Source organism: Doryrhamphus excisus, linkage group LG12 (genome assembly GCF_037039965.1).
Source record: "Doryrhamphus excisus strain RoL-2023G ecotype Guam linkage group LG12, RoL_Dexc_Guam_v1.1, whole genome shotgun sequence".
NCBI classification, from domain to species: domain Eukaryota; kingdom Metazoa; phylum Chordata; class Actinopteri; order Syngnathiformes; family Syngnathidae; genus Doryrhamphus; species Doryrhamphus excisus.
In genome coordinates, this window is record NC_136368.1 from 20,210,260 (window position 1) to 20,219,151 (window position 8,892).

An 8,892-nucleotide genomic window follows, 5' to 3' on the forward strand; every position below is an offset into this window, starting at 1 on the left:
AGGCAATGAGCACTAAACAGTGACTAAAATAATAAATGGAAAGTGTATATCAAATTATGTAGGACTACAGTACTACTCTCGATAAATATGAGGCGTCAGCAATACTGTCTACTCTATATTACTCTTGTTGATGTTATGCTTGCTCGGCTATTAGCTAACTGTCATTAGCAAACTGTAGCTAGCTAATGTTAGCTACAGTAGAGGCAATGAGCACTAAACAGTGACTAAAATAATAAATGGAAAGTGTATATCAAATTATGTAGGACTACAGTACTACTCTCGATAAATATGAGGCGTCAGCAATACTGTCTACTCTATATTACTCTTGTTGATGTTATGCTTGCTCGGCTATTAGCTAACTGTCATTAGCAAACTGTAGCTAGCCAATGTTAGCTACAGTAGAGGCAATGAGCAATAAACAGTGACTAAAATAATAAATGGAAAGTGTATATCAGATTATGTAGGACTACAGTACTACTCTCGATAAATATGAGGCATCAGCAATACTGTCTACTCTATATTACTCTTGTTGATGTTATGCTTGCTCGGCTATTAGCTAACTGTCATTAGCAAACTGTAGCTAGCTAATGTTAGCTACAGTAGAGGCAATGAGCAATAAACAGTGACTAAAATAATAAATGGAAAATGTATATCAGATTATGTAGGACTACAGTACTACTTTCAATAAATATGAGGCATCAGCAATACTGTCTACTCTATATTACTCTTGTTGATGTTATGCTTGCTCGGCTATTAGCTAACTGTCATTAGCAAACTGTAGCTAGCCAATGTTAGCTACAGTAGAGGCAATGAGCACTAAACTGTGACTAAAATAATAAATTGTCAAGTGTATATCAGATTATGTAGGACTACAGTACCACTCTCGATAAATATGAGGCATCAGCAATACTGCCTACTCTATATTACTGTTAGCTAACTGTCATTAGCAAACTGCAGCTAGCTAATGTTAGCTACAGTAGAAGCAATGAGCACTAAATACCTACAAATATGACTACAAATCATTCAAATTACAAAAACAAAACCACAATTTTGCTAGTAATATGTAATAGGAGTATAAATACCAACAAAAACATAAAGATCACCTCAGATCTCCATGGCAACCATTGAACTGTTTACCACTTTATTCCACAAATGGATGGTGGCACCTCTAAATAATCATGTATTGGAAAAATATTTTGTATGTGTTGTTTCTACATATATTGGAACACTTTTAGTACCCAGCCATATCAAAATTCAATAATTGTGTTTTCTGATGCACCATATATATATATATATATATATATATATATAGCACAGCCACACAGAGAATGTGAGAGATGCTCATAAATACCTGAGCTCGGTGCATATGATACATTTAATAAGGTATACACAGTAAATGGTAGACCATTAGCGGTCTCGGACAGCAGGAGATCATTCTCAGCCTGAAGATGATCACTGTTAGAGGTTCCTTTTACATTACATTAAAAGAAAGGTCCCTTGAAAATTGCTGTGAGGCTGCCTGGTGATGTTTCTCCCCCACCCCTCCCCCAACTCACCCTCTTTCGCTCTCTCAATGGTTTTCCAGACCATTTTCACTTATTGCACCCCTGGGTGCTTGCTCACTCCGGTCTGCAGTCCATTTTATAGACATGACTCAATGTGTATTGGCTGCAAGTCGCAATGTACACTCACAGGACACTTCCTCCAGCATATCTCCACTGTGCAATGAGATCCAATTCCTTGTACGGCAGGGGTCTCAAACTTGCAACCCGCGGGCCAAATGCGGCCCGCGAGATGCTACTTTGAGGCCCCCCACCTTGATACCAAAGTTTTAATGTTGAAATGACAGCTTAAAGCCGTGTGCACACACCGGACACAATTAACATGATTTTGCCCCCGCCCATACTGTTACCCTTACCCTGTTATGCTTTGGATTAGCAATGAAGCTAAAGGCTTATGACGCTGGGTACAAATAAATGCAGAAAATGATTTTGAATAAAATGGAAAATACACGTCAAGATAAAGCATCTCATCAAACATGTTGTTAAAGTTACGACGCTGCTAACTTGCTAATTGGGTCAAATTATTAAGTTTCATTCATGTTCATGTTAAAGGTTAAATAACTGTTAATACTGTACATTTGAATCTGAAAAAAATAATTTCTCTACAAAACTGTATATGGTTTCTTATGTTTTTCTTATTTGGTGTTTTATTATTATTTTACTTATTTATTACTGATTGATTGATTTATTGTCTTTATTCTTAATTTGTTTATTTTTTTAATCTTATTTTGTGTATAGAAAAATAAAAATTAAGATATTTGAGAATAGTGGAATGTTTATCAGATATTTTGGTGTGGAAAACCGGAACTAAAGTACTGAAAAAGTATAGGGTATAGCAGAAGCAAAAGCATTGAAGATAGTTTTTTTATTGATTTTTTTTCCAGTTTTTAATAAAGCGTTTTGTTTTTTTTTTTTTTGAAAACCTGATGCGGCCCGGCTTCACCCAGAACCTGAGTTTGAGACCCCTGTTGTACTGTGTTTGTAGCTAATGTACAGGCATGTACAGCTATACTGCAGATGTGATTTGGAGGTGTCGGTTAGCTTATTTAGCTGCATAAGAAAAAGCAAAATATTAGAAAAAGCTCTCAGTATAAAGCAGCTCAGTCCTCCGCCGCATTAATAAACATCTATCAATCATATAGCACACACGGGCAGACGGCAACAAGTCCGACATAACACGCCGGATTTACGATTCCAACTGTTCAGAGTTGCATTTCACATTTTCAATGCACTTTTAATGCTTGCTGAACTTGTTTGTGTGAAAACACGCTAAATCAAAAGTAGCAGCACTATATCACAGGGTCATATAAATGTCATATAAATTTGATCCAAGCAAAGAGTCCGCCAATAAAGCACAAAGCCCAGCAGGGACGTTGCCCACGGTGCACTGCAGCACACACAGAAACTGTTAAATTGATGTTGCCAAGCAACAATCACGTACGCTTTTTCTCCTTTATGATTCCTTATGTTGATACGCCTTAAAACTGCATTAAATTGACAATGTGATAATGTACATTAGCATGCACGCAGTAAATTTTTCAATCTTAGCCAAAAAAATGTATTAATACCATGAGAATAAAGTAATAGAAGCACGAGAACACATAATATAAGGAGAAATGTCATAATTCTAGGAGAATAAACGTGTAATTATATATTTGTATGATTCTATTCACATTGACTAACTTCATAATATCGCATGGTGAATAAAGTCAATTTGTATGTGGAAAACTTTTCAAAATATATGTGTAATATTACAAGAATAAAATCTATAAAAAAGTATTTAAAAAAATAAAAAAATAATAATAATATAACAAATATAATAATATAAAAAAGTTGGAATATTATGAGAGAAAATATATAATTTTATGAAAATAAACATGATTATTAAATTGAATTAAATTGTATTACAAAAATTAAAGCAACAAGTCTGCACAAATGATGAAAAATGACTTTGCCAGGAGAAATAAGTCATAATTTTGTGAGGAAAAATTAAGAGAAAAAGCTGTATATATGAAATATGAAATTGTACTACTACAAAATAAAGTCTTGAAAGTCTTAAAAACAAGAAAGAAGAAAATAAGTTGTAATATTATGAGAGTATTATTTTTAAAAAATCAGTTTTACAAAAATAAAGTTATATTTACAGACTAACAAAGTTATTGTGGAATATATTTACAGAAATTAAGTTATAACATGAGAAAAAAATTGCACATTGAGTCTAATAGTTTATTAGACTAAAGCAAAGTTGTACTATGAGTGAAAAAAGTCCTAATATTACAATTTTACAAGAACAAGATCGTAATAATTGAAAGATAATGTGACATTTTTAGGGGATTAACTCTTAATATTATAATAAATCAATTATTTCTGTCCCTTTAAAGCGCTGTTCTCGTAATTGCACTTTTGTTTCGGTTTAGGGTGTCCTAAATATTTCTTTCCAAAAACACAGTTGAGCCGTAAAGAGTATTTTCATAGAGAGAAGAGGAACTATCTCACCTTGACACCTCTCATAAAACGCCATAGGGTTGATGCATGAGTTGAGGGAGGCCAGATTGATGCCAGCACAAGAAAGAGAAATACAGTGTATTTATTGTAGGGTATATCGTATATAGAGTCACGTATAAATATGAGATTTTTTTCGCCTCACCTCAGCTGCTCACATCGATTTGGCTCTTTCTCGTCATAGATGGTTGATTTTAAGATGAAAACAATCTCTAAGATGAAAACTTCTTGCCTCTTGAAACACAACAGTGATGCTGCAGATGTTAACAATGGAGCGTGGAAATATATCTGTAAGTATAAATGGACAAACCTTGAAGATGATTTTTTTTACTACTTAAAGAAGTGTAAGGTAGTGAAATTTTCAGTTAATTTTTTTCATCTATTATGATCTCCAGAAATGTATTTTCAGTCACTTTTTCAATCATTTGTATTTGCTTGCACATATCTTTCCTGCTATTAGCAAACAGCTTTTTTTATGTTTTACTTAAGTTCAAGGATAATCTATTATTATTATTATTATTATTATCAAACCATCTTTTTAATATGACAATTTCATCTGTCTCTTCTGTGCTACCTCCGGAAAAAACAGGCAGTAGTATCTTCCGTGAATAATACCAACTTTCATAACTAACAGTTATGGTCCCAATATTGACCCCTGGGGTACTCCGCACGTAATATTTAAACTTGCAGGTGTGTTCTCCTAGCTTTACATATTGTTTATGACAATTAAATTAAATATCAGTTGTTATTCAGTGAAACCTTGGTTAATGTCCAGCTTGGTTAGCATGTTTTTCACTTAACATTCAAAGAAATGTACACCAAACTTTTGTGCGCATTACATAAAAATGTGTGTACATTTACTGTACATTTGCATACATTTACATTACTTTATGTACTTTTTTAGGTTAGCATACAATACGTTATGTGTCTTGTTGTATTGTTAATACACCGCAGGAGTCCAACTGTGTTTGAATGTATTTTTTATAACGAAATGTTCAAAGAAGCTTCGCTTGCTAACAAACACAACAGAAGACACCATCAAAGTTGTTTACGGAATCTTGCTAAATGTATGACTGCCGTGCAAAAGGCCATGAAAACAACAAAGCTAGCGGCGGTCGAAGCCTGATGCACTTGTGCTCCAGACTGGATTCGGAAGTAACATCAAACAGCGGTTATTACTTGCGGCTTGCATCATGGTCACCTGCGTAAACGGTGTGGTCCGCGCAGGATGCAGCAGACAAATCCTCAGATGTCGGTCTTTGTAGTTCACGCTGATCGCACAGAAGCCGACAAGTTCAGGGAGCTGACCCACGTGAGAGATGTTTCTAGCGCTGACGCTGCCGGGGCGGAAATATCATGTATGAACATGGATAAATGAATGAAAATACAAATATAACACATTCAAAAGCAGTATTCAAATATGTAATTTGTAGTATTCAACACTGCAGGAAGTACACTGTTCAGCAAAAAAAAAAAAAAACAAGGAAGCATCCCAATGCTAATATGGCTAATATGATGGCTAATATGGTAATGGTTTAATTTCATTTGAACATGCATCAGATTACAATTGAATGCATCACATAATCAGTTCCCAGTTCCACATGTCCAAAAGGAGTAGGAAGAAGCAAAGCTTATTAAATCCTACCCCTCCATCTGGTACTTTTACAATCAGTAACTGTTACTTTTGTTCACTTCCTGCTTTCCTAATATAGTTTTTGTTTTTGTTTAAATTAAATTAAATTAAATTAAATTAAATTAAATTAAATTAAATTAAATTAAATTAAATTAAATTAAATTAAATTAAATTAAATTAAATTAAATTAAATTAAATTAAATTTTATTTAATTTAATTGCTACGGCTTTTTAACGTAGTCCTAGCATAAAACTGTTTCAAATGTACTTCTTCCCTGAGATCATATTTCTCCTCTCTTGTATTGGATGACATTTTTAGCTAATTGCTTATTTTTAGCCTTATGCATTATTTTAGCTGTTTGAAGATGAACTATATCAGCAAGTTGAAGTATTTGTGATTTTAGAAATAAGGACTTAGTATGTTCTCTGTAGGCAGGCATTATGAATTATCCTTACTGGCCTTTTTTTGCAGTACATTTAGCGAGTGAAGATTGCTTTTATAGTTATTAGCCCATATTTCCAATAAGTAAGATATGGTAGAAGCACTGTTGTATGTCTGATTTTCTGTTATTATGTCGACTATTTTGAGTAATGCAAGTGTGACGGTGACTATAGGGGTGTTGTGTTTTTTCTAGAGGGTTCTACTAAGTCAAAAACCATATTGAAACCCTTGGGTCAATAAATGAGGGATTACTGTAGATGCAAAATCTGCTTACCTGCCGACAATTAGAGCATGTCGGCTCAAGTTTTCTGGATGAAGGGCACCAGCTTGCACACCACCGAGTCAAAACCCCAAATTTCGGACATGAGCTAATATAAGGGAAAAACAAATAATGTGCTGTAATAACAGTAGAATATCTTGATAAGATAAGCTCAGAATGGATGGTGGGAAGGCAATAAGATTGGAATTGCCCGTTGTGGGGTGAACAACTCACCCTGTAGGCATTGACCTGGATGTCTATCACAATGTGGAGGAGATCTCCCGGAGCCAGACTTGCAAAGAGGATTTTAGCGCCGCTTCTTGGGTTTTTGTTGCGATGAATTATTCTCAGCGGCAAGTGTCCGCAATTCCAAGCACCAAAAAACGACAACACGGAATGCGGGTATTGACGTATTAGAAAGTGTCTCAGATGCAGGTTGACTGGGCACACACAGGAAGTGAGCTATTGTGGCGGACCATCGGAGCAGGGGACGCCGTCACCGAGAGTTTTGTGCCAGAGGCTGGCTTAGAATGCTGACAGTTGGAGAACTGTCAAAAATAAAAAAAGGCCCTGGCATGTTTGCCAGCATTGGATTGGAACAGAGAGTAATTAGCGAAGCATCAGGATAAAGAAACTAGACAGGTATTTAAAAAAAATGATCAAAAGGCAAGTACGATTTAGTTGTTCCGTTTTACAAAGTACACAAAGTTCCGTTTCTATCAAAGTTCCGTGCCTGCAGTAAACGTTTGCAGCCCAGCGGTTGGACGGCTTTATAGACGAACGTGCGGTTGTCGTCATTAGTCATCAGGTTGACAGCCGTGACTGTAATTACCTCCTTTGGTGCATCACTATCAATAAATGGACGCCATCCAAGTGTCTGAAGTCTGTTGTTAACGGTGAGATCAGTTTATTTTATGGCCTTTAGCAGCAGTTATGAAAATGTAAAGCAACTATCAGATAGATTTCTGCTAGATCTATTTGGATCTATTTGGTAGACTGCATACCAGCAACATAATTTTCCAGAATTTACAAATGTATTTTGTTTGGTTTGTTTCACATAATATGAGTTTTAGGAAAATTATTTTAAAAATATAATTGAACTTATTTTATTTTTTATAATTTTGTACATTTAAATATACTAATATTTAATAATAATAATAATAATAATATGTAATATTATATAACATATATAAATATATTATATAATAATATATTAATATATAATAATTAATAATATAATATTCTATACTATACTAATAAAATTATAGGATTTTTCATGCAAACATGCAGAAAAAAAGGGTTTCGGTTTTGTGATGCAGTTGTAATTTTCCATGCATTTTCTTTGTAATATTATTTAATTTTTAACTTTTTCGTATATTACGATGATTCCCATAATATTTTGACTTTATTCCCATAATACTGTAACTCTGTCCCCAACCTAATTTTCCAGAATTGACAAATGTATTTTGTTTGGTTTGTTTCACATAATATGAGTTTTAGGAAAATAATTTTAAAAATATAACTTAATTTATTTTATTTTTTATAATTTTGTACATTTAAATATACTAATAATTAATAATATTAATATATAATATTATATAATTATATAATATATATATAAACTATTATATTATATAATAATATATTAATATATATTAATTAATAATCTAATATATAATATACTAATATACAAAACTAATAAAATTATAGGATTTTTCATGCAAACATGCAGAAAAAAGTGCATCTCGGTTTTGTGATGCAGTTGTAATTTTGCATGCATTTTCTTTGTAATATTATTACATTTTTAACTTTTTAGTATATTTTAATATTACGACGATTCCCATAATATTTTGACTTTATTCCCATAATACTGTAACGCTGTCCCAACCTAATTTTACAGAATTTACAAATGTATTTTGTTTGGTTTGTTTCACATAATAATATGAGTTTTAGAAAAATAATTGAAAAAATATAATTGAACTAATTATTTCTGAATTATTAATTATTTATTATTATTATTATTTTTTTTTCCCCCATGTGGGAGGAAACCGGAGTACCTGAAGAAGAACATGCAAACTCCACACATAGAAATTGGAATTGAACCCTGGTCTCCTAGCTGTGAGGTCTGCGCGCTAACCACTTGACCGCCGTGCAGCCCGCTACAGTACTTCTATAGTCTAATTCCAGTCAACTCTAACGTGTGTAAATGATACTTGATGCACGCTAACGCTAAACTGGGTTATATTCACTCCGATGCCACGACATGAAGTACAATTGCAGTACAAATACGTACAAATACTCAGCATTGAACGAGAATGTCAGTGTTTGTAAAGCATCACACTGACAGCTAGCTGACCCTTGGGTTACCTTAACGTAGCATCGGCATCTGGTATCGGATCTCATTAGACATTGCAAGCGGACTTGGTGAATGTATCGAATGTTGTTCGTTGTACCGCAACAGATTTATGGCAAGTAAAAAAAAAAAAAAAAAAAAG